The sequence below is a fragment of the Brachyistius frenatus genome, unplaced genomic scaffold (assembly GCF_029030835.1).
Source record: "Brachyistius frenatus isolate BFR_SWC_R1_liver_20210118 unplaced genomic scaffold, ASM2903083v1 Contig_130, whole genome shotgun sequence".
Lineage (NCBI taxonomy): Eukaryota > Metazoa > Chordata > Actinopteri > Embiotocidae > Brachyistius > Brachyistius frenatus.
Genome location: NW_027210729.1, coordinates 92,257 through 119,591, shown reverse-complemented (window position 1 = coordinate 119,591; position 27,335 = coordinate 92,257). Strand labels below are relative to the sequence as shown.

Below are 27,335 nucleotides of genomic sequence, written 5' to 3'. Positions count from 1 at the left end.
ATGTTTTAACAGGAGGGGGCAAACACTTTTTCACACAGGGTCATGTGGGTTTGGATTTTTTTTTCTCCCTTAATAATAAAAACCTTCATTTAAAAACTGCATTTTGTGTTTACTTGTGTTATCTTTGACTAATATTTAAATTTGTTTGAAGATCTGAAACATCTAAGTGTGACAAACATGCAAAAAAAAATTGGAAATCAGGAAGTGGGCAAACACTTTTTCACACCACTGTACACACTCACACTCACACACACATGCATTTCATTTCACCATCTGCGTGGGTTGGCTGAGCATGTAGCAGACATGACAACAGACACAATAATTAATAAGGGTATAAGCCCTTTACTTTCTTTGTGTCATTGCGAATAATTCCACTCATATCACTATATCACCGTCATTGCAGTGACTTAAATATGAGCCACATTTCTAGAGAAGCAAAGATTTGATATAATAAGACTTTCGGATAAGGGCTTTATAAATTAAAAGATACCAGTAATTATTACATATCTCCTTCAGGGCAGGCCAACCAACCGTATCATCTCAAATGGCGATGATTGTAATTACCTCCAGTAGTGTAATCTAAGAACAGTGCAGAAGAAAAACTGGCTGCTTCAATGTTCATCTTCCTACAAATCACAGAGAAGTTAAGGCAAACACATTATCTTTTGGATTTTGAAGAGAGCATAAAGGTTATGTTAAAAGCTACAAGTTTAAAAATGATCGTGCAGAAAGACATATGCACAAAAACATACAGTCGATCATCCTGAGATTAAATGTGCAATGTTGAAAATGGACAGATTACCAAGGTACTGACTGTACTGACTTCTCGGAAACTAGCGTGCGTGCGTGCGTGCGTGCGTGCGTGCGTGCGTGCGTGCGCGTATTTGTTCACCAGTCAGTCGTTATCTTTGTGAAAATACAGCGCACTTGGAAGTCAAATAGTTCAAACAGATACTCCGTAACGAAAGTGATCTTTAACAGTTTGTAAGATCATTACTGCAGATAGCGCTGTAAAAACAGACGATATCGTCTGCTATGTTTTCATTATCTGTAGTACAGCCTGTCAGTCACAGCTGAGTGAGAAACCGCAGACATAATACAGAGGGAAATCTTGGGGTGGGGGCCGGACTGTGCTGGGCTGCTTGGCTTGCGCCCTCCTTCTCCCTGGTTGAAATCTGAGTCTTGGCAATATGGTGCAGCCTCTGCTAATAAGGAGCGACATACATACCATAACCTATGCAGTGATCCAAAAAAAAAAACCCTGTTGTTTCATGCACTTAATGAAAAGTGGGCTTGAAAAATCTTTGGTAAAAGAACTGCTGGAAAATCCAGTTAACGTTATGAAGATGGATTTTTACTGAAATAAAAGTTAATGATTTGTTTTTCCCGTCTGTTTCTGTACGGTGCATCATTATCAACCTCTAATATGTTCTCTGTAACACTGTAATGATGTCACCATGCTTAGATCACAGCACATTTAACCACAAATACAGCAGTGAATGAACCTCAATAACCTCTAACACCAAACTCCACTCATAAAAATCCCCTTTTTATTGAACTATCTGCTTTATAGAAACAGTGTCTTTATATTATGTAAAACACAGTTACAAGCTCCTCTTTATGTGCGCTTACATAGTCACACTTCGTGAATGTGCCTCCATGATGTGAACAGTACTGTTGTCTGTCTGAAAGAGCAGGATAATATTTTGAGGGAAAATATTTTCCGGCTTAGACTGAAGCTAGCTGGAAGCAGTTTCACGTTGTTCACTGACTGGGCATCACTACAGGAAATTCTCCGATTCTCAGGATTTTTCCTCACTGGCACCGAGCGCAGTCGTATTTTGACTGCGTCGAGCAAAATGTGTCATCGTGCACGGTGGATGGTGTAATGTATAATCCATAAAAAACAAGTAATGCCACACAAAACAAGAGTTATTGGAGTGGTTTTAGTGTTAGAAAGAAATGAGGCCAGCAGAGAGGGCCCGCAAACTGTGGACTGGAAAGCAGGAGTCAACACGAGGCACTTCCAGCACAGTGTGGTCACTAATTATATTTACAGCTGGTTCAGGACCAGCTTTGCCAATAACCCCATAATGGGGACACGGTTAATGGACAGGCAATACAAGCTCGGACTTTGCTTGAGCTGTCCTGTCTGATTTTTGTTCCAGCAAACCTTTTCGGTCACACTCGGTGGGTAAAGAAATAAACAAAAAGGGAAGTAGTGGAATAAAAGTTTCAAATTTAATTAAGAGACTTTCAAATACCACGTCAAAGCTAGTGCTGTTGTTGGATAAAGATGTTTTACATGTATCAAAATTATAAAGTACGGGATGCACAATTAGTGCATTAAAAACCAGATAGTTTCCAACAAAACCGTTGGCATAATAATGTTTTCATTTATAACCATGTTTTACCCCAAGGGGTGATTATTTATCAATTGCTTGTTTAATTTAATACTTAAATATGTTAAAATGTGAATTTTCTGGCTAAATTGTAAATACTAACTAAAGCTCGACTGGTAATAACGAACAGGCGATATTGGTCTATCAGATATATCGCTATTGGCATATATGTTAGCCAATTATGCACTAATATTTTTACAGAACACAATGCAGACAGTGTTGCGAGGGTTAGAAACTGTTCTATTTATGTGTTTTTTAACGTTATTTGAATGAGTAAAATACCAATGAAGTTTACCGTATCAGTCCATCGATGTCAGCGTGCACAATAGATTGTAAAATATCCTGCCTCCATTACGTATATTTGTCACAAATGGCAAATTTGTTTGTTAACCAGTATGTATGTGCTATACCGCTTTTCATAAATACGGTTTCACGGTCATTTGGCGACAAATTAATGTACCGTTTCTGTGAGAGGAAATCACACAAAAGATGCACTGCACGATGCTGTCAATTAAAATGCTCCAGCAGACAGACAAACAAAATGAAAATAGGTGAAGCCAAGATTCTTTTATCCTAAATTCCCACTAATTTTCAACATCCTTCCCTGTCTTTCAAATGCCACGACCCTGGTTTTTGACAGACATTTTCTGTCAAATATTTCGATGACCCTGAGGACATCATCAGGATTATTTTGTCTGATATAGTCAGAAGATTTGAGGAGGAAGAAGTGGGGATGTCATCCCTCTTGTTGCCTAAACGTGCCCTTTTAGTAGAGCAAGCAGTTAGACTCATCTGCCTGAATCATTGATCCTTTATCTGACTGAAACTTTTGCAAGTTGGAGTCCTTGTCCCCGAGCATGTCTCTGAAATATCTGTGTTGATAAATCACATTGTATTGATAAACACTCCTACTGAGTCATCATCCCTGTTAAAAACTAACACATGACCTTCAGAGGTACAGAAGACTTTATACCACGGGGTGATTGATAAGTAAACTGACCTGGGTGGCCCTCACTCAACAGTTACAAAACAAATTGTTATCCAAAGACTCAATATTTTATTTTTCTAGAAATGTTTCTGGAATTGAATTACCACGGTCAGGAACCAGCTGGAATTCACTGCGGTGAGTTGCATTGTGGGACTTTATTGTCCTTCAAAGGCACACTTCCAATCCAGCAAATATTTGAGCATACTTTCATTAACTTTTCCAGCGTGACCGCATTACATACTTTAAACCTACTTATATTAGTATGTAGTATGGAAATGGGGCAGCATTAGCGCTCGGTAGGCACTGCAGGTATAGCAGTCGGTTGTTAATCCCCTGTCCCACTGAGCTCAAAGTCTCTCAGCACTGTCACGTTCTGTTAATGTTAATCTGGAGTGGATGCACTGCCAACGGACTGACCCACTGCCTGCAACCCTGCCGAGGTCAGCGTCTGACGTCACTCAGGGAGGCAGAAGTGACCTTTGCCCGTGTACTGCCCTGGGATAATTACAGCCCATAACTTGGATTTAAAATACCTGACATTTGATGACATTTTAAAACTGCAAAGTACTTTCTTGCACATTGTACAAGCAGAAAAGAAAGGGGAGTATGTGATGTTTGTCTACGTACATTCGTAGTATTACTTTAATCTGACTTGCTTAAAAGATGATTAGAGAGACAGGAAAGGAAAACAAATGTCACTTTTTACATTGCCTTACCTGCAGAGGTGAGTTTTGTTGCTGCTGCACAAGATTTGTCAGTCGTGACGGATGAAAGGACTTATTTAAGGGAAGCACTTTAAATGAACACACTCTCGACCACTTTGTACCAGCGAGGCAGCTGTTCGATGAAATGGCTGCAACTGCGGAGGTAAATCTGAAACAGTGGTTTTCTGGAAGGAATTGAGTTATTTAAGTGGTTGTTTAAGTCGTCAGTTCAACAAATGACACGAAGAATTTTTGGGGTTTGCAGTATTTGAGAACAGGATGAACCATGTATGTGGGTATTTTTTCTCTTCATGCTGCTAAATATTCATGTGGTTCATACCCAACAGACCACAACCTCCTTTAATGGGGATAATGTAGCTTTGGCGGCGATTTTGTACAGATGTCCATGAGGATGAAATAACGTCCGTGAACTTGTGACAGTTTTCACCTCAAGTTAGCACCTACTGGGTAGATTGGCACAAAACGCAGTCCAGACATTCAAGGTTTATGATGTATTGTAATAGTCAGATCATGTGACTGTTAGCACCATTGTAAGGTTGCCTTTTTAAGTTTTTAGTGAAATCTAAACAGCTAGTGGATGAATTTTCATAAATTTGGCACAGACATTCATGCTTTCTTCAGGATGACATGTAATAACTTCGGTGATTTTCAGTGTTTTCATGATTTTAATTTGCTTATACCTAAAATTTTGACCAAATACCTGGAAAACCTAATCGAAATCCCATCAGCGTTTTTGTACATTGTATTAAATGGCAGCATGCGCTAATGCTAAACTACAGTGGTGAAGAAGGTAAATGTTATACACGCTAACTGCATTGTTAGCACTGGCACTGAGCGTTCTGTTGTTAGCATAAGAGTTTAAAGCCCCAATGCGCCTAACAACAACAACAGCCTTACAGATCCACAAGCATGGCTGCAGACAAATCTTGTTTCTGCACAACATTCATTACTTTACTGAATTGTAATGTTGGCGCCAGGATGGATTTTTTTTTTTTATATATTTTTTTTTTTTATATTCATGGCTAATCATGGATAATGGCAATCCGAGTTGGGAAACTTATTTGCATTTAAGTACCGAGCTGTATTTTAGCATATTTATTTCTCTGGCTTAAACAGCTACAAAAGCTATTATTTAAACATCCAAGTTTTAAAAGCCTGCATGAGACAATTATCTTGAAACCCCAGTACTTTTCCCTAAAGAGAGCAGAACAACAAATTCCCCAAACTTTCCTATGTGGGATCGGACCTTTGATAATTTTGGAACTATTTAACGTTTCTAAGGCTGCAACACCACACATGAGCGTGCTCTGATATGAGACATAAGGACAAGCTTTCACATGGTAAAACACAAAGTTTCATATTTTATTACTTTGACTCTTTCTATCTCGATTTTGATCCAACAAATGTGAGTCGAGTGAAGCCAAAAATATAAAGAGCTTAAGCTCTAAGGATTATCGCGTTTTAAATGGAAATATAAATGATCTAAACAAGCAATGATTCAGTTGACTCGGTATGCAAGTCACCAGCCTTTTGCTAAGAGTTGAATATTTAATTCTAACAGGACTAAAGGAAGTGGCCTCTTGTACTGCAATGCATCTTGCTTGTAATGGATCAACACATACTGGCTGCCATTCTAAAGAAAGTCATTGTTGTGGTCTGTGATGTAATTTAACAGTTTTGTTTTTAAGCAGACATCATTAGTTTTGTCTTTGAATGGATGAAAATGACTTTAATTGGTGTATCCACCAACAAAGCTTTATAGTTGTTGTTTGTGTTGTGATTTCCACTTCTCCCATGGACTTTTGGACGTCCCACAAAGACATTTACATTGTTAATTTGATGAGTCATCATGTTTATCTCGCAGTTACACTCTCAGCAACAATACATGAACACTGGTGCCCAGGAATAAAGGGCCAAAACGAGAGAGTCAGACAGAGAGTGTGTGTATTTGTGTGCTTGTTAATGTGTTGTTGTTGTTGTTGTTGTTTTTTTTGCCATATTTTCTTGGCTGTTGCCAGCTTGTTGAGTAACCCATACACTATCATAAATCTCACCTACATGCAGTAAATATATCTTGTAATATTTAATTAGAGGCTAAGTGACGCTAATTGCTCATTTCAATTACACCAGATATGTATGTTAATTTATCCTTTCCTGACCAGTTAACCAAAACCTCTGTTATGGTTACGTGATTGTGGCTGGAGGAAAACGTGATTAACATTCTTTTGAATCTCATGGGTTTTGTTTAGCAGATTGCATTGGAGGAAGAGTCACATTTTAGGAAGAAAACTGTTCTTGATGAGAAGACTGATACTGCTCTCATGCTTAGCATAAAGACTGGAAACAGAGGCAAAGAGCTCGCCTGACTTTTGCCCAAAGGTTGCAAAATCTGCTTTTTAGCACTTAGGAAGTTCAGCAGTAAACACATTATATCCTGAAGTGTAAAACCAACAAGCTGTGTACAGTGTGGGAGTCCAGGAAGTCAGTACTCCCACCTTAGAAATAACCCCACATGTAACCCCCACAAAAACTCAACTTGACAGGTTAGCTGTTTCTCCTGTTTCCAATGTTATGGGCTGCTGGCTGTAGCTTCATATCCAGTGCAACAGATGAAAATAATGACGCACATGTTCAAAATATGTGGTGTCATTGGTGAAGATATCATAATCCTGCCAAATCCCCTGCTTCGAAAGAAGGCTTTTGTTGACAGAACTTTGTATTTCAGTCATAATGCAGTAAAATACCTTCTTGGAAACCTGCACACGCTGTGACAAGGAAGCAGTGAGTATTTACGAGGACCTTGTTGGGAAGAAAATATGTTTCCTTTGGGGAAAGGGCTGATTTCAAAGAGATTTCTGAGATTTTTTTCAAAATGACACACAATAGTTCATGTACTACATCCAAGATAATTAGATGTAATCCATAATTGAAAAGCAACAACACTAATTCAGTTCAAAAGTTTCCCCAAACTGTAACATATATTATATTTAATAATAAAAGATTGTCAGTTGTTAATAAAAACCTGCGCTTCTATGTTTTTGGCGAGATAAACATGTGAATACACTATTGTCTGTCTGGTTTGGAAACTTGTGTGTGTGTGCTGCTATTGATAATAGTCTAACATTCTTTGTCACAAACAGTCAGTTAAGGTGTCACAACATCAGCCAATACCATTTGTAAATGGATTGTTGATTAGGTGCGAGGCCTCTGGAAGACGCAGCTGCCAGTGCAGGTCACTGGGGTTGTTGGTGTTGTTGTGAAACAAACATTCTTGCTTGGGGATTTAAAAGTGAACAGCTTGCAAAAACAAACAGATAACTTGAAGACCTGGCTGCATCTCTATATTTATTTTCAAATTTGAATCTCCATGAAATGTTTTCTCAGCAGATTTAAAGAGCAAAAAACGGTTTGATTTTTATTGTTTTCCAAATGGTGATTGTGCAAAACATTTGGCAAAACTGCTGAACACATTTCGCTTTACCAGAGACACAAGATGCCTTTAAGATCTTCTCTTAAATCTCCAAGGACACCAAGATTTTTGCATGAGGACATAAAAAAAACACATCCCCCCCACACACACACACAGCACATGCACAACATCCAGACACCCCTTTGAGCCTCCTCGCAGATGATTCATAGGGGGACTGATGTGGTTAACAACGACCAGTGTTTCCGTGTTTGCTCCGATTCCGACCTCACAGCCACATGGGACACGATAGGTTGGGAAGTTACACTTAGCTGAGTCATCGCAAATTCTCCTTCATTCCCACGATTTTTGCTGCGGTTGCTGATTCAGTGAAATAAGTCATCTCTCCCTCTTGAAACAATAGAGTCAGACTGCATGATTTAATTTGTAACATCAGAATAGATTTCCAGTGACTCCAGTTTACAAGGATTACCTGGATAAACACCTGGTCTATGTAAGACCTAGAAAGATTACGCCAATGATTTACAGTTGTACTCCTGTCATAGTTAGATTCACAATTCAAAAACGGATCCTACAGAACCGGAAACATCCTCCTTTTTTGTGCCGCCCAGTCAGATCAAAACATCGTACCTTACCGATAATGCAACTTGTCTGCTGACATTCAGGTCAGAGGGTTCGCTCTGCCACTGCCTTAACCTGCGTAGCGTTCATCAGAGATGTGGGTGAACTATAGGGTCTCGTATGACCACAATTTCTGTCCCGTTTAAACCGTTAGTCTTCCACCCCAACCAACACTGACTCCAGTGACATCATTTGCGGCGTCACACATCTCCCCCTGCACCCACAACAGATTTATACAACTTCAACAGATATACTTACTCCTCAAGACCTGTCAAAATACTTGTGTACTTGATGTTTACATTTGATGGCGTTTTCCATTTTAATTGGAAGTGACAGTTTAATCTAGTCTTTACTGCAAATACAAAACATATATTTAGAAAAATAGATGGAAAATAGAAGGTGCACAAATGAATATCTTAACTGATCCAGATGTTCTATACCTAAACAACCTGAACAAGCTTTTGTCCACAATATGTCGACTATTCCATTTCTGACACATTTTAATTAAAGGAGCTATCCGCAACTCAGAAGGGATCATGGCTGGTTTAATCTGCTGGGGGGTCTCAGGCGCACGAAAACGCTGCTGGGTTCCTTTACTCCCTGTTCCTCTGACACATGCCCGTGTGCACAGTTTTTCCAGGCGGGACAACATGTGCTATGTGGTAGTTTGATAAATTATATTCAAATATATTTAACTAGATATTAGTATAGTCTATCAATCGGGTAAAAAAAAATGCATGTAAAGTTTTGCAGACATCTTCTCTTTATTATGCAGTGCAAAAGAACCTTAGGACATTAGGACGTTATCAGCAGCACATTTTGCCATCAGGCCATACTGGCTTCGTACCTTTAGCAGAAAGTAAAACTTACTATAATGCTGAAAACTCACGTAGTGGTAACCAACACCAGATCTCATGTTTAGCAACATCAATCTCTAAATGAAAACCAGATGCAGCACTGAACACATAAAATAGTCCAGGGATCTGTTATTGTGTCTTTTGTGTTATAGTAGTCACAGATTTGCAGTGGTTACTCGTGGCAACCATTTTGGCTCCGGACATGTCAGCTTCACTCATGCAAATGCCAAATTCCAGGAGAGATGTGGGCCTCAGCTGCAAAAACGTAAAACAAGTGGTTACAGTGATTTTCATCTTTTTTTTTTTTTTTTTTTTTTTTTTTTTTGGTGGTTAGTCTTTCCCCCCCAGGTCATCCTGTGCACTGACACCTGTCTTGTTTACCAGCATACCGATCAAAGTGAGGAATAAAGGAATAAACTTCTCAGAGGCTATAAATGATGGCTGGTATACTGACAGATGACAGCACAAATTGTGACCATGTGCTGAAGGAAGGTAAAGGCTGTAATTTAGGGAGAGGAGAGGATTCGCTGCTATGTTTTTTATGACTGTTCACATCAGCTATTACAGTGTAATTTATTATTCTGTCAGTGAGAGGTACATAGGAGGTGTGGAATGTTTTGTCAGGGATGTAAGAAGGAACGTTGGAAGCAGGAATGGCATGATCCACTATATATCACAATCTGGAAGATATGGATAGGATGTCAACAGGTTTTCAACATGAGGCAATTGTTTTTATATAAGTGGACAGGAAAATGCTAGTGTTCTAGAGATATAAGAACCATACTGATATTTACAGCCTTTATAATGTTAAAGAATACTGCAATGTGAGAAAAAACTATAAAATCAATGGATCTTATATACTACTAATATTATTATTTGGCTTACTTTTCTCTGGATAAAAAGATCCGCTTTATGTTTTAAGGTTCCCAGATAGTTTGTGGATATTTTGTGATGAAAACAGGAAGTATACTATTGTCATGCATTCAGCTGTGGGATACAACTTCTTTGGAAAGGTTTATATTTGCTTTTATTTTGGTTAATTTGGTTGATTTCTAAGTAGGCTACATACTGTATATGGAAGTTTATGATTGATATCCTCTGGAAAAGTAAATCACTGATTCTAAAATAATTTATTTTCAAATTTTCAGATTTGACAGTAATGTCTCAGAGAAGAGGGAGAAATTGGCTGAATGTTTTTAGAACACTAAGAATGCACACACTAATCATTCACTTCATGTTCCCCTTTTGAAAACCTTTAGTCCAATATATCACTCCGCATGTTCAGAAAAATAATAATAAATAAGGGAAAACCAACTAGCTTTTGGTTATCAGAGCCAATTCAGTTTAAAAAGCAAAGATTAATCTCGAACCTTTCTATTTTTTTGTGTTCATCCAGCAAGTTCAAGTTGCTATATTCTTTGGTTGTTGTTAAGTTTCTCCCTTTTATAAACCAAGACTAATCTGAAATCCTGTAACTGTCATGTGATTTTCATGTGCAGGCTATATTCAGTTGGCAATATTATTTTTTAAAGCCGTGACTTTTATATTAATGATTATAAATCCTGCAAGTGCTGCATTAAAGCAGTTAAACATGCAAAATATAGAACTGAGATTCACGACCGTTTAGAGTAAAGTCATGAAATTAAACATTGAAAATGAAGTTTCCAGAAAACCTTGAGAATGTACCGCAACTTTCAATGAGCAGCTGCACTGAAATAAGAACGTCATTGTAATTTGACATTTATCCTAAATTTTGCAGTTCAAACTTTATTGGGGCTTTTCTTTTGAGGACCATTTTATTAGGTTTCAAAAGTTTCACATCCCATAAATGTAAATCACTGTAAAGAATTATTTTCACTTCACCACACAAGTTTTATTATTTGCAGTGGTGTTGCTATGCTTTTTTTCTATTTGCAAAGAAGAAAGTGGTTAAGCAGTGATTTCAGCGGCTTCATGTTTCAGATAGTGTGTTTGTTTTGACTGCTTCGAACATTTAAATGGAAAAACCCTCTCTGCCTTTTCACATGATGAATTGTCTTTTATATTCTCTTGTTTTTTTTTTTCTGATAAACATTGCCGTCATCTGTGGGAAGTAAAATCTGCTCGTCTTCGTCGTCCCTCTCTGCTGGTCTCGTCCTCCTTCCGTCCTGCTGTAGGACAATAATCAGTTAACTCCAGAGACAGGAGCTCATTTCCTTCTCTTTCCATCTTTTTGAATCCAAGTTTTCCGTTGCAGCGCCGTACACTCTAAATCCCTAACAACCCGCTGTGTGTGCCTTATGGCTTTTCACTGACCGAGGTGTGTTTATCTGTGCCTGTCTGTGGTTTCCTGACATCATTAACAGAGTCCATAGGCAGTAGTATAATGTCTTTTTGGTGGAACTGAAAGGAAATGTTTTTTGTTGTTGGTGTAATCTCCTGATCTTTAGTATCTGAGAATTATTGTCGAGGAATTAGGCCGCAGCCTCTGCAGCGCACTTTATCCTGCGGTTAAAATAACGTACATAAACAAAACTGTGAGGGCAGAAGAAATGCACTATGGGGAGGAAAAAAGTTGCACAGTTTTACATGTGTTTCTTAAGGATAACCCTGCATTCACAACACTGTGATGAATGTAATTGCAAAGCCATCCAGATGAATCTACTCTCTGCTAATTACTGAGAGGAGTTGAGCAGAATATGTCTTGCTTTAAGTGATAAGACTCAACAATAAGCGTGTCACCAATAAAGCTTTCATAAACACTAGACAGGAAACCAAACTCTCAAACACAGCTGTATCCATTTCCAGATGTCATGGCCGCACTTGAACTGTAAATTGTGCATTCATGTTGTTTCCCTATATAAACTGGGTCTGTCTCACCCTGGATTACCTTTGTCCCTGCGATCAACCCCGTGCTCTGTCTCGCTCTCTCTCTGGCTTTCTTTGTTCGTCTCTCTGCTCGCTCTCCACAGATATCTGCTCACCAGCTGCGCTCAGATGGCTGAGAGGAGCAGACGGGATGGCTTTTTTTTTTTTTTTTATAGAGCGTGCATGCACACAAACACCCACACAAACACGCATGCAAATGCACACTCACAAAGAGTGACCTGCTCCAGCAGGGATCCAGGACTTTTGTCCCCAAGTCTAAAGATCTATGCTCTCATTTTTCCATATCTTTTCACTGCCTATGACCACATCAATATGAAACAGATGCCCCAAACTCACAAGTGAGTGCAGACAAACATGGGTTATAGTCGAAGAAGGTCTGGAATTTGGCTGTTTCTTCGCTCTAATCGGATTAGGGTTTCTTTTTTTGCAACTAATATGAAAGTGATTAGACTGCAGCTTTTGTCCCAGAGAATAAGGAAAGTATTTAATAAAAACAGGGTTGCTTAAAAACCTTTTTTCAAGTTTGACCTGTACTTCTCTCTGTATGGTATTAGTTGTGATATACAGTGGGTACGGAAAGTATTCAGACCCCTTTAAATTTTTCAGTCTTTGCTTCATTGCAGCCATTTGCTAAAATAAAAAAAAGTTCATTTTATTTCTCATTAATGTACACTCAGCACCCCATCTTGACAGAAAAAAACAAATGTAGAAATTTGTGCAAATTTATTAAAAAAGAAAAACTGAAATATCACATGGTCATAAGTATTTAGACCCTTTGCTGTGACGCTCATATTTAACTCACATGCTGTCCATTTCTTCTGATCCTCCTTGAGATGGTTCTACTCCTTCATTGGAGTCCAGTTGTGTTTAATTAAACTGATTGGACTTGATTAGGAAAGGCACACACCTGTCTATGTAAGACCTTACAGCTCACAGTGCATGTCAGAGCAAATGAGAATCATGAGGTCGAAGGAACTGTCCAAGGAGCTCAGAGACAGAATTGTGGCAAGGCACAGATCTGGCCAAGGTTACAAAATAATTTCTGCAGCACTCAAGGTTCCTAAGAGCACAGTGGCCTCCATAATCCTTAAATGGAAGAAGTTTGGGACGACCAGAACTCTTCCTAGACCTGGCCGTCCAGCCAAACTGAGCAATCATGGGAGAAGAGCCTTGGTGAGAGAGGTAAAGAAGAACCCAAAGATCACTGTGGCTGAGCTCCAGAGATGCAGTAGGGAGATGGGAGAAAGTTCCACAAAGTCAACTATCACTGCAGCCCTCCACCAGTCGGGGCTTTATGGCAGAGTGGCCCGACGGAAGCCTCTCCTCAGTGCAAGACATATGAAAGCCCGCATAGAGTTTGCCAAAAAACACATGAAAGACTCCCAGACTATGAGAAATAAGATTCTCTGGTCTGATGAGACCAAGATTGAACTTTTTGGCGTTAATTCTAAGCGGTATGTGTGGAGAAAACCAGGCACTGCTCATCACCTGCCCAATACAATCCCAACAGTGAAACATGGTGGTGGCAGCATCATGCTATGGGGGTGTTTTTCAGCTGCAGGGACAGGACGACTGGTTGCAATTGAAGGAAAGATGAATGCGGCCAAGTACAGAGATATCCTGGAAGAAAACCTCTTCCAGAGTGCTCTGGACCTCAGACTGGGCCGAAGGTTCACCTTCCAACAAGACAATGACCCTAAGCACACAGCTAAAATAACAAAGGAGTGGCTTCGGAACAACTCTGTGACCATTCTTGACTGGCCCAGCCAGAGCCCTGACCTAAACCCAATTGAGCATCTCTGGAGAGACCTGAAAATGGCTGTCCACCAACGTTCACCATCCAACCTGACGGAACTGGAGAGGATCTGCAAGGAAGAATGGCAGAGGATCCCCAAATCCAGGTGTGAAAAGCTTGTTGCATCATTCCCAAGAAGACTCATGGCTGTACTAGCTCAAAAGGGTGCTTCTACTCAATACTGAGCAAAGGGTCTGAATACTTATGACCATGTGATATTTCAGTTTTTCTTTTTTAATAAATTTGCACAAATTTCTACATTTCTGTTTTTTCTGTTAAGATGGGGTGCTGAGTGTACATTAATGAGAAATAAAATGAACTTTTTTGATTTTAGCAAATGGCTGCAATGAAATAAAGAGTGAAAAATTTAAAGGGGTCTGAATACTTTCCGTACCCACTGTATCTTCAGAAATTCACAGTTAGTTTTGTATTTTTTTAGTATCTGGGGCTCAGCTCTTGTGATGACTTGGCAGAGGGCTTTGCAGCCACCTCTTTCTCTGTATATCAGATCCACTGACAACTGACTGTCCACTCACCCACCTCCCTTGGTTACTGTTGCCACCCCTGTCAAGCTTTTCATTGTTCATTGGAAATATACAACTATACATGTGGCAGATTTAAAGCTCCAATCTGTTTGCATTTTTTTTTTTTTTTTTTCATTTCAAAGAGAGGTAAACAACAACTGGCTTTGTGTTTCTAGATAACAGCAATAGACGATGACACTGGAAGATCTTCTCAGCGATAGCTACTAGTTAGCTAATTAAGGTGACATTAATTCAGTGAGTTGGTTAACAACACTGAATGATTTTACGGCTCTGTAAATTTGTTTTTAGCTACACACAAAAAAATTAAGCAGCATTTCTCACGTTCGCTATGCACAGCTATATGGTCCCATAAGTAGCCTAGAATAATGAGAAATACAATAAGTAATTAATTCTAACATATCACTGATTACATGCTCAGCTTGCTGTAGCTTAATAACTTGGGCAAGTAAGACAGAAGTTATCGGTCTTGCTTGTGTAATGCAGCCAATAAAACAGTATTTATTTTTCAGTGGTACGCAGAAAAAGCTTTAAAGATGAGAGCCAGCAAATGTGTTCGGCAAACCCTGTCTTGGACAATCAAGTTTGGCTGGGATTGCTTTAAGTATAAACTTCCCTAAATACAATAAAAAAAAAAAAGCAGGCCAGAGCCGCAGCCCAGACTCGGATATGTAAGAGGACAGAGGAGGTGCTGTTGTGAACCAAGCTTTTTTAATGTAACCGATAATCCAACAAAAAAGCCATGGAGCTAATGGGTGGCTACAATTCTTGGTAGTTAGCCAGACTTTTACGCTTTTATTGTTTTTCTCAGAAAGGCTGAAAACATCAGACTCAAAAGTCTCTAAATGCAGAGTACTACTCTTGCAGCAGCCGCATGCACACATCCCTTCAACATGTGGAGAAAAACAAAGCTTCAGTTAAGGTTCTCACATTTAAACGCTAAAACAGCAATCTGGGTATCCAGACTGTGTTGTTACCACAGCGACGGGGAGATCAGGGTGTGTTGCCGGGCCCCTCCGATCCTGGGTAACCTGTGACCAGTCCCTTCTGCTGGGTTTCCCTCTGATTGACTTTTGATGGTGACATAATAGCTGGGGTCGCTTTCTTGACCCCGCAGCAGAAATCCGTGTCTGTGTGCGTACGTGTGTTTGTTTGTAACGGCAGGGGTAACGGAACGGCTGAAGGGGAGGGAAGGAAGGTAAGAGTGGGGTCACAGGGTGGATGGACTGAACAGGTTTCAGAGGATGTGAGAGATGGTGGGCCTCATGTGTAAACATAGCTCTAGTGTGACATGAGAAAATGCTTCTAAAGTGTGTGTGTGTGTGTGTGTGTGTGTGTGTGTGTGTGTGTGTGTGTGTGTGTGTGTGTGTGTGTGTGTGTGTGTGTGTGTGTGTGTGTGTGTGTGTGTGTGTGACTGTGACAGTGCCTGTGCATGTGCATGTATTCACATCAGGACTACCTTCTCACAGTATTTCAGTCGAGCTCCTCTTGAGAATCACCTTGGATTTCATATCTTTGAGATGATAAATACTCGGCTCAGTTATCAGATATTAAAAAGGTTCAAGGCATGAATGAATTAAGTGTTTGGGCCAATTTTTGGCTTTTTGCTGACACATTGCTCTCTCCTTCACACACCCCCTCTCAGCAGTCTGTCTATCTTTGTTCGACCCTCACCCCTAACCTCAGATCTTGGAGCCCTTGCCGGGGTCATTCGAGAGCCCACGGTGGAAGGCCATAAATCTGCTATTAGGAAGACAAGTAGCTCAGTGACATTAGATTCTGGACTTCACTTTCACTGACATGAGACCTCTCGGGTCTCAGACTCACATCCATCAGTTGGTGGGAACCAGAGAGAAGCTTGGCCACCAGAGGAGGATAAATAAATGAAAAAGATAATTATGAAGTATGAGATCTTCATACTTGCAGTTTGACTGCATAAAGTTTAGTCAGTGTGAATTCAGAGATACTGATGTAGTCTTTTTTTTTTTGTAACTCTGAATAATTCAAGTCCAAATTATCTAGCCCATTATCACATATACTGTCTCCCAGGGCTTTACAGTCCCACAGCGCCAAACAACCCTAATGCAGCCCAAATGTCAAAATACAAAAGTCGACTGACTTTTGGGGGAGGCCATCTGAAAAGCAGTAGGTAGGAAAATGACAAAATAAATAATCAGAAGCAGTTCAGCAGAACCGTGGTATGTTTTTGGTTAAGGCACAAGCAGTACTTCACAGATGTAACATCATTTGAGTCATGCATGTAAATGTGGCTACTCATTTTAAACCAAACTATGGTCATTTCATAAATCATTTTACAGCTTCACATGTTTGTATTACCAACACAACTAAGGTCCAGTATGCCTAATGCCACATTTTCTCAATTGTTGCAGATTCTTCTGTCCTTTGTGTTTGTGCACAAACTCTGTCCTTTTAAAATCTGTGCTGCAATTCCAACTTCAGTTCTGCTTATTCTCATATTATACCTCCGTAGAAGAATGAACCACAAAACATATTTTCTTCTCTGCACATCAAGCAAGTCAATTTTAAGAAGGGAACATTTGATGAGCACAACAAACACACAAAGTTCTTTCTCTCTTAGGCATTCATGCCATATGTGTGTAAAAAATACACAAACCAAACCAAACAAAACAAAGGAAAAACGAACTTCTCTGTAGATCACTAAAACACCCCTGATTAGCCCTAACCACCCATTAAACCATGCAGGAATGTCAGGAAGAAATGAGAGCAAAACAGAGAAGTACCAAAAGAGTGAAAAATATGAGGAAAGTGGGGAAAAACAGTCTGAAAATCAGAAAATATTAGGAAAAAAAAAAAAAAGCGGTTGATGTTTTACAGTCTGGGTAACTTTTCCTTTTCCTCAGAAATGCAAACATGTTGGTAAACTGGGTTGGAAAGCCGTGGTTGAATCGATACTGTCTGACCATCGCGGTCGCACTATTGCAATGGTTTAACTGACTGCAATTAAAATGCACATTGCCGTGCAATTACTCGTTCTGTTTTTAAAGATTTAGCTTTTTTAAGTGCTTTGAAACCAACCAATCATCTATTTTCCAAAGTGCCGGGAACGGCACTGAATACAAGCAAACATCGGAGAAGGAGGTAACTTTTTGTGCAGATTGGTAACGGTTGGATTGGAACTACTGGTTAGACTGGCAGGTCAGAGTGGGAATGCTGATGTTGGCACTGTAACCTTCTGTAACAAATGAATGGTTTGGGAAACATAGACTCAAGAATTGTTTTGGAATGATATCAAGGAAAGAATTCATATGACTTGTACAGACATATCATATTCCTCCTCTATGTACCCAGTATGTCTGTCGTCCACCATGCACAAAATCTGAACTCCAAATTTAGACTACTGGAAGTCAAGCACTTCTTAAAACTTCATTTGCTAAGGTGTTTTTTGGATAGGGAACATCCCAGCCGACTTAAAATATTCAGTTTGTTTGCTGTGCAAACATGATAGACCACATGCACGTGCAGTAGCAGCAACATGTGCACACACACCTCACAGTTACACAGACATGGCCATGCATGCTGCACACTTTCCATGTGCTGGTCCAAAGACCAGGAAGTGGGAGGTACACTCACCTCTAGTTGATGAAGGAACACTTCTTTTCTTTTCTTTTCTTTTCTTTTCTTTTCTTTTCTTTTCTTTTCTTTTCTTTTCTTTTCTTTTCTTTTCTTTTCTTTTCTTTTCTTTTCTTTTCTTTTCTTCTCTTCTCTTCTCTTCTCTTCTCTTCTCTTCTCATGGATTAGCTTATCAATTCACTGTTTTATTGATGGCCATCAGATCAGAAGGTACTGCTAGAATAGCAAGAGTTTGAGTCATAGCTTACCTGATCCTTTTACCAAGTTTTAGCAGCACAAGAGTTGATTAAGACTGTGTGTGTTTGCAGAGTAACTCATCTCCCGGTATTGGCTCATTCATGAGAGATATCTCTGATCTCTCAAGTACCTCATTACAATGTACGAGGGGGGATCAAACGGTTTCCGGCCTGCTCCTGTTGCGCAGCACTATGACATGCATGGAAGAGGAAGCAATAACTTTCATGAGAAAGTGTTCCAAGTTTCATCGCTTGATCAACATCAGCACCTGAGATACACACGTTTTTGTGACTGCTGGTCCTGATGAATCAGGGATTTTGCATCCAACTACAACTTGAACCTAGAGTCTTCATCAACCCTTCTGTCAAATTTGGGAAATTGGCAACAGAAACCTTTGACGTGCGTCAGAAAGTATGGCAATGAAGTAATGAGTCCGACCAGGAGGGTTGTCTTTGACCTTCGTAGGGTTTCAACGCGCCCGCTCACATTGAAAACAGGCAAATTTCTCAGCCACAACAGCAAAATAATCACTACCTGCCGCCCCTGCTCACTGGATTTACAACTCTGTCGCTTCTTTGTTCTCCAAAAATTTGACACAACCTTTTATGTGCGCTCTCTGCTCAAGATTCAGGTGCATGGAGAGATCGCCAATGCGCTGGACCAGTGGTCACAAAAACATGTGACAGGTGCTCAATCAATGAAACTTGGAAAATGTACTCAAAGGTTATAGCTTCTCCATGCTCCATTGGCACGCAACAGGAGCAGTCTCTTTTTGATGGACTCTTGCATATCCACATTATATCTCATTATTAAGTTCAGCTTGTTAGCTTGCTTAACATTTTCTATTTAGGAGTAAATGCAAAGTACAGATTATTAAGGTATTTGGTTATCACCAAGGAAATTTCGACCTGCACATGGTGGCAGATGATTAATCAGGGTATCATCTATTGGAATTCTTCCTCTCAATATTTAGTTGGAGCCAATATCACAGCAATCCATTTAGTAAATATTGTGGTGCCACGTGTGGAAAAGTCTTCTTTTCTGAGGACAGTCATAACAGTTTATCCAGCAGTTTGGTTAGTTTGGACCAACGTGGCACATCAAGCAAAACCTCCTAGGTTTGGGTGGATGGTTGAGTGAACAAAATGCCAGCTTTGATGCCCGGGACTGCAGTTTGTATCCTGTCTCTTTCCAACAATCAAAACTGTTTTTGTTTGAATGTAACTATGACCATAAACCTACGTTTTACCAAACAGTTTTCGTCCAAACCAAACCCAAACCATAGGGGGGATCAGAAATGCCTTTTATGAATTATCCTTGTGATTGTCAAGGGCTCATATTTGAAGACACTAACAATCTTTGTTGAATGCAAAATATTTCACATAATTCAGGGATTTTTATGCATGAGAATATAGCAGCTGAGTAGTATCAGACATGGATAGTTTTGTAAGTTTTGCACATATTAATACAGTTTTCACACAAGCCCTCCACACAAAAAAACAAACTGATAGAAGAGTTATAGTTTTCAACTTTAAGCCTGAAACAAATAATTCACACAGCTGCGTCCAAGCTGTGCGAGAAGAACACTGGGTTAAGTGAATGCCAGAGGACTTATCTGATAAGGGCCACAGGTCAATTTCCAAACAGCATGAATCCAGCAAAAATACCTTTTATATTACCTAAACGCTTGTCACGGTGGTTAGCATTAGCACAATAGCATCCATGGTTCTATTTATTTGTTTGTCATGTATAAATGTGGTGCATAGATTAAATGCCAAGCATTTCCTGGATTAACATGAAAGTACATTTATTTGGGTCCAGTTAGGTACCCAGCATTTTGTTTGTCTTATTATTTGTTTGCAAATTGCATATGTCTGCAGCAGCTGAATTTAATGTAAAATGAGCAGCTGTGTCACACTGTAGAGCTTTGGGTAAGTTTGTTTTGGTTTTCTCTGGCTGGGAACGGCGCTGTGTAACTGGAACCAACAAACCCTGAGTCTGCAGACGTAGCACCGTCTGCTCGTGATTTTCTGACCAGCAGCTCTAATAATGCACAAAACCTTTGCCCGGGTGGCTGTTTGAACACATGCTGTTGTGACTGAAGCAGTTTCTGTGATTAATTAGAGAGAGTCCTTCATCACACATTAAACATTTTCCCCTGAAACAACTTTTTCGTCAACAATGTACAAAGGAGGAATGGCAATAGTGGTTTCCTGGAGGAAGCGATAACACAAATTATCAGTGTCCTACAGCTACATCTGATGACATACGATGCTGTAAAGCTGAATGCTAAACATGCCTACATGTACACAATCGTTTCTTGAGGCCAGCTTTAACTTTCCGTTTCCCTGTATAGTGACAAAGCTATACTTAACCACATACAGGTGTGTTTTTGGCACGAGTAGCAAGCTGGCAGGTGTGTTTGCGATGTGATAATGACTATCATTACCACCCAGGTAAAACCAGGCGTGTTAGCGGGAGGCTGGGAGGGAGACGAGAGGAAAAGCAATAATGCTTTTACCAGGATGTGAGCGCACAAGTGTTATTTCTGCACCTCGGATGCACCTAGAGCCATAACACACATTTATACTGAGATACACACACAGAAACACAGAGCAGGACAATGACGCACAAACAGAAACTCACACAAATTAGCACCTTGTTGATTTAAATTTAGCTCCAAATGAACCCTTCAGATGGTATCTGTGCTGAAAATAAATGCCCCTTACAGATACCCGTTATTTTACTGAAGGAGGGGAGTGCAAGTCAGTGTTATAAGCTATACTTTTTTCCAATATAATAATAAAAATGTTGAAGCCATACACTCACCCATGTAGAAAACCATTTTACAATTTGTAAAAAGTATATTAAATGTGATTTTATTACTCATAATAAATGCAATTAGTAATTTCAACACTGAAAATCACCCGTCTGTGTAACATGAGGGGGCGTATACCATTGGAAAAGTGATTTTTTTTTTTTTTTTTTTGGTGGGGGTTTAACATGTCATCCTAAATCAAATTGAGTTATAACTAATTCCCAGCCAGCGCACGCACGCAAACACACACACACACACACACACACACACACACACACACACACACACACACACACACACACACACACACACACACACACACACACACACACACACACACACACACACACACACACACACACACAGCTCCAGGTAACCGAAGTTAGCAAACAATATTTTCTCAGGACCTGCTCTCTATTTCTGCTGCCTCACCATGGGGGGTAAATCCATCACAGATTTTCAGTACCTCCTTGGGTGCTGTAAACAGAAACAGGCAGATGTGCACACACATGCACACACACGCAGAAACACACATCTTTGAATCATGGTACTTGCGAGGACTTTGTTGGCTGTTAACTTTCTCACCACATACCAAAGTGTCATTACATGAACACTTTGACCCTTAATCTGTTCTAGTTCTACACGAAGGCTTCAACATAACTCCAACATCTTAAAAAAAATAAGGACAAGAAAAATGACATTGTGTTTCATTGTTTTTTTTTTTTAATGATTGAAACACATTTTAATACACACACACAAGCACACTTGAGACCTGGTTGTTCTTTAGTCTGGTTGAAGAACGCTCCAAAGAAAGCATTATTCTCCAAAGTGTTGTTTTAAACGCTAAGGCTCCGGTGCCAAGAAAAATGCCATGATAATTACCAGCTGCACCAGTGATAAGAACAAAAATGTTTTTGTAATCATTTACACTTTAATGATGATGGTGATAATTGCTGTGATTTCAATCCTGATTGGTTTTTTTTTATTTGAACTGAGTGTTATGATCAACTCGTTGAATTTACAGCAGCTTGTTCTGTCCCTAATGTTTTCGAGGTGTACTGAAATGGTAATACATCAGTGACACTTCAGCACAGAATGTCACAATTTAAGTGCTTTCTTCATGCATGTGTTCTCTTTTCTTCACTTCTGTTTGCTAGCTAAGTGGTACTTTAGTGTAATTGTGCAGGTTGGTGTGTATGTGTGTATTTGTTAGATAGCAATATATCAGATGTTGTTTTGCTGGAGAGAAGAGATGGGACTCTCATGGCTAGTTGTTACAACACTGATGTGGTCAAATAAAATTATCTCGGAGGCTACGCCATCCAAGGATAGGCGGATTTAAAAACCGGTGCAACTTTCTTAAATTTTATTTAATTGAGCTTATAAGTTTTAAATAAAACATTTAACAACATTTAATAAACAATTTACTAAGGTTTTATTTAGACAAAAAGCTCCTCCTCCTTTAGAGTAATTTTTTCACTTTAACTATAATTGCTGACTTTATGAATTAAGTGTATTATATGTGTATTAAATCATTCGTTAATGATTAATTAATTTAGTTATTTGGCAGTTTTTGATGAGAAACCCTTCATAAATAGCAAATAGGTTCTAGTTCCACCACAAGGTTGACATTTTAGATTTTGAATGATATGTCTGAAACTATTGGCTTGATGGTAAAGACATTCATGGTACCCTCAGAACGATTTGTAATGACTTATCTGACGTTTTATGTTATCGCCATTATCAGGTCAAAACGGTGACCTGCCGAATATTTAGTTTTATGACCAAATACTAAAAACTGATGACAACTATCAGCCTTAACTACATTTTATGTTTTGTACTAATTTGAGTATTTGTACTAAGAGAATAGTTTATCTGCTGAACATCAGCATGTTAGCATTGCCACTGTGAACATATCTATGTGACATCATAGACTGTATATAAAAGTGAACAGCTTCTGGGTCTGAAAAACAAGGCCAATAGGGACGTGCCATAAAGTGCGATATCACCGAGGGCCACTAGGGGTTGGCTCCAAAAAGCCACCGGCTCCATAGACTCCCACTCAAATTTCTCTCATTAAATACAAAGTCAATCAAATTGTTTTTTCACAAGTTATTTTGGGCCACCTAATAGTTTTGTAGCAGTTCATCTGAAAATTGTAGTTATTCGGCCTCAAAAAGCCACGGGCCTGTGGTGCAGTCCACTAGACTCCTTGGGTTTCCAATCAGATTGCAAATTTCTCTCATTAAATACAAAGTCAATCAAATTGTTTTTTCACAAGTTATTTTGGTGTTGTCAGCATGTGGCTGGAGACTCTTGTCAATATGTACCTTACAATTAACCGGTACTGAAAACATTTATCTAAACTTCACTGCCTCAAACAAAATTAAACTGAAATGAATTTTCAACATGGATTTTTTTTTTACCACTGCTGAGCTATACATGGATTTATGACACAGTAACCCTTGTTCCTTTTGAGAAAATAAGCCAATAATCGTCACTGATGTGTGTCAAATTTCAGATTCGTCTCTCCTTCTTTGTTAGTGGCTGATTTCTGCACTGCAACATGCCAAATCTTTACTCCAATACCGGCCCCGGTCCAGCTGGCCAAACTCTTTACACAACCAAGCATAAACACTTAAGATTAGTGATCAATCTGATTTATTGCTCTAGCTAGTCAGTTGTTTGGCATCTGATGTCACGGAAAAATCTCCCAGTGGTCGGTTTGTTCCACAAGTACAAAATATTATCATTGTTTTGCCTAATATTCAAGAGGATCAAGTTTTGCTTATGGCTGCTATTTGTAATCCCTAAAAGCAACATCGTCCACAGATATCTGACACTGAAAGCTAGACGTTAACTCAAGTTTTCCTGTAACACAAATACACAGAAAGCGCAAACACACAAATGCAGACATGCCTGCCCACACACAAACACTCTTTTCACACACTTCTGTCTTCATCTTACTTTATCTCTCTTGTCCTCTTTCACACACACGCACAGATGCACAAGTCGTCGTTTCTCACAGTCTTGTCTTGCTGTTGTTTGATTTACTCTGTGACCTTTGACCCCATCTGGGCTGAGCTGGACGAACTATTGGCCGTGCTGCTGCTCCAACTGGTAAATCTCCAACATAACCCTGCGTAAGTGTGTATGTGTGTGTTCGCATGTCGAGGTACACATCCTAATTTGATCACTCTGGTCCAAAAACTGATTTTTTTTTTTTATATATATATATATATAAGTAATTCCTTTCTGTAATTTGGTTTATTTAAAAAAAAAAAAAAAAAAAAAAAAAAAAAAAAAAAGTAAAATTCTTTACATTTTTAGAACAAAATATTGATTATTTACATCTATTAAAAACAACCTATGCTACCTGCAGCTTTTAAACAATAGTTAAAACCAAATGAAGTTGTACTGAAATGTACTTCTGCACGAATAAAAACTTGTCAGCACAGCACCCACATTTCCAGTGTTTTACAAGTTGCTAAGAGACTTTTTGGTGCTATTCATTTCCTGTTTCTGTGAAGCCGAAATTGATTAAAGATAGCAACAATGATGGGACTCCATCTGACCTTTGCCTGTAAAAATACGCACAATGGAGCCTGAGACCATAACAGTGAGAAAGGAAAGAGTTTTGTACACTACAACCCAGGAGGGCCAAATAAAAGTAGCTAATTTATTTGATCAAACAACAACATATGATATTTTTAACTGAATAAGGTCACTTTGACTGAGACTTATTTGTGGTCTACCTTTGTACTTCAGGGGTTGTTTTTTTATACAGAAGTCAGATTCCATATGTCTTAAGTTATGTTGTGGATAAACTTCTTTATGGCGTCCCTTACAAATGTCATATCATTTCCTTAAGATGATCGTATTCTCTGAGGACTTTAACCCATGTTTTATGTTTAAATCTAATACTCGTGGTAATTTATTCCTCAACATACCCTTCACTACAGTGTAGATAGCACTATGCTAAAGTATCTCACTATCTGTTTCTCAAAATCTGTATCAGTGCTTGGAGAATTAAAATAAAACAATGTGGTCATACTAATAATATTATCCTGTAAGAAAGGATAAATAAATCTGTCAGTGCTCGTTCGAAGAGATAAATCAAAAATATTATTTTCTTCACATGCCTTTGATGCCTCTTCTTCTGAAACTCATAGCTGTGGCATTCTGCTAAACACGAGTCTTTGAAGGCGGTCTGTAGCTTTGAGTTTTTGAACAGATGTGGGATTCCCACTGTTTTCTCCTTCACATGGCCCCGGCCCAAAACTTCAGTAAATCTGGCCACTCGCTGTGGATTACGATTTACTAGTCTTGCTTTGTGAAAATACATTTTGTCACTTTGTTGTTGAGAACAACAACATGAATCTCTACATGGTACCTATGAGGCTGAGGCCAGCAGACAATTGGCTTAACACAGTGTCCCAAGTGATGTTCTTCCCTTTGTACACTAACAGTATTCTTCCATGTGCTCTGACTTGTGTAGTACTTCAATTTCGACAGGGTAGAGTTTTCTCTGACCGCACACTGCCGTTCTGCACTCACTGGAAGTAATGGTAGCAACTAAATGTAAATGCTACCAATGCAAATTGATGCCTTAGTTAACATTTAATAAAATATTATTTAACCATTAACTAACTGTTAATAAACTGGTAGTGGTTAATACTTATTACTGTATTTACTAATGCCGATAGCACCCTCAATAATGAGTAAGTAAGGCATAAATTGATGCCTTAATTAACATGAACTAAATGGTTATTTTAAGATGAACTAACTGTTAGTTAATGATTACTACTGTATTTACTCACTGTTATACATATCTGCTGACTTGAATTATTTGACCAACACATAAACACCCGGATTCCTTCTATCCAACAGCAGTATGGTGGTACTTAGTGACAAATAAATACTTTTGTGAGCTGTTCTTCAACGGCTGCCACTTCCTCAGACCCCGCAGTTTCAAAATACTTTACGTTGGCGGCACCTCTTTTTCCTGTATGGAGCCAAGATGGCGACCATTGAAGAGTGCATCTGTCCAGCATTTCATACGCAATGGTTTGACCATTTTGAGCGCACCATCTTGGGTACTTGTTTTGCACTGCATGTTTCCACACTTAACAGTGTGACACTTACGCACTCAAAATAGCAAGTGTTAGTACGTGAGTACCCCATTTAGAACTTTTTGGAATTAAATTGGAAACAGGGCTAGCCTGGCTCCACAAAGGTAACAAAATCGGACTACCAGCACTTTATATCTTTTTTTGTTTTGTTTGTAATCCTCATTGTTCATGAGCTTTGTAGGAGCTTTCAGGGGGAATTTTTGAGACAGAGCAAACGCGAGCTGTTTCCTCCTGTGTTCAGTCTTTGTGCTAAGCTAAGCTAACCAGCTGCAGGTGGTACATTTATATTTCCTGTAAAGACACAGGGTGATAGCAGTTGTCTAATGTCAGGGTTGGGTTATACCAGAAAGGAAATGGTCTGGAAGGCATGTTGTCTGACAAGTTTGTTAAATCATAATAGTGTACACCCTCCCTTTTCTGTGATATTCTCTCTCTCCGCGACTCTTTGTGAAAATTGCTTCACACACTTCTGTAGCTCAGACTACCTGTTGAGACACTACATGAAAGCGCCATGGTAGCACACTTTATAAGCTTCTGTGTTATTGGTTTAGCTCTTTACCGTGTTGTGCAACATGCTAAATTCCCCAATCCCTTGTTCTCAGTTCTGTTTAAGCCCTTGATAAGGAAGTGGACTGATTTTTTTTTGTTTGTTTTGTTTACCCTTTCCAGAGAGAGTGACATAAAAGATGCCCAGACTTGGGTTAGGTATGTGTTACAGTACAATAGCCAGGAAATCTCTCCACACGAGCCACACCAAAGCTTTGCGTACATGCTTATGGAGGAGGCTAATCAGCTTTCAGCAGATGGGCTAATGTCCTTACAGCGGCTGAGACCAGGCCTATATTTAGAGTCCACTCTCTCCCTCTTAGCAAGGGATAACACTGGCCCTGTTTTCCTCTCCATAGCTCAGCTCCATTCGCTTATATTCATCAAGAACCCGCGGAGGGTAAATTAAGGAAAATGAGTGACGACTACGACACTGCCGTGCACATAGACTTGCGTACTCAGTGACACAGTCATTAATCTCACCAGCAAGATACAAGTGACACCTCAGAAGCTTAGGAAGAGCATAGAAGTGAGGTTAAAATCAAAAATAAAGAGGGGAGAAAATAAGCAGAGACAAAGACACAGACAGGAGACAGGAAAAAAAAATGAAAGAGATCCTGAAAGAGGGACAAAGTAAAATATTTTCTCAATGTGAGCAGGGAAAGTGACATCTGGAGGCTGAGGCTTCTGGGCATTACAGGGATGCAGACCTGGAGCCAATCTACTTGGAAAGTTACCATGTGTCCCTGGAGACCAGGGCTCTGC

The 27,335-nt window shown here is 39.3% G+C and overlaps 1 protein-coding gene across 1 annotated transcript in view; it reads left to right on the top strand.

The window, feature by feature from the left end:
• Positions 1-27,335, top strand: part of LOC138630201 (inactive serine protease 35-like) — an 82,935-nt gene that overhangs the window by 26,825 nt on the left and 28,775 nt on the right. The window lies entirely within an intron of this gene.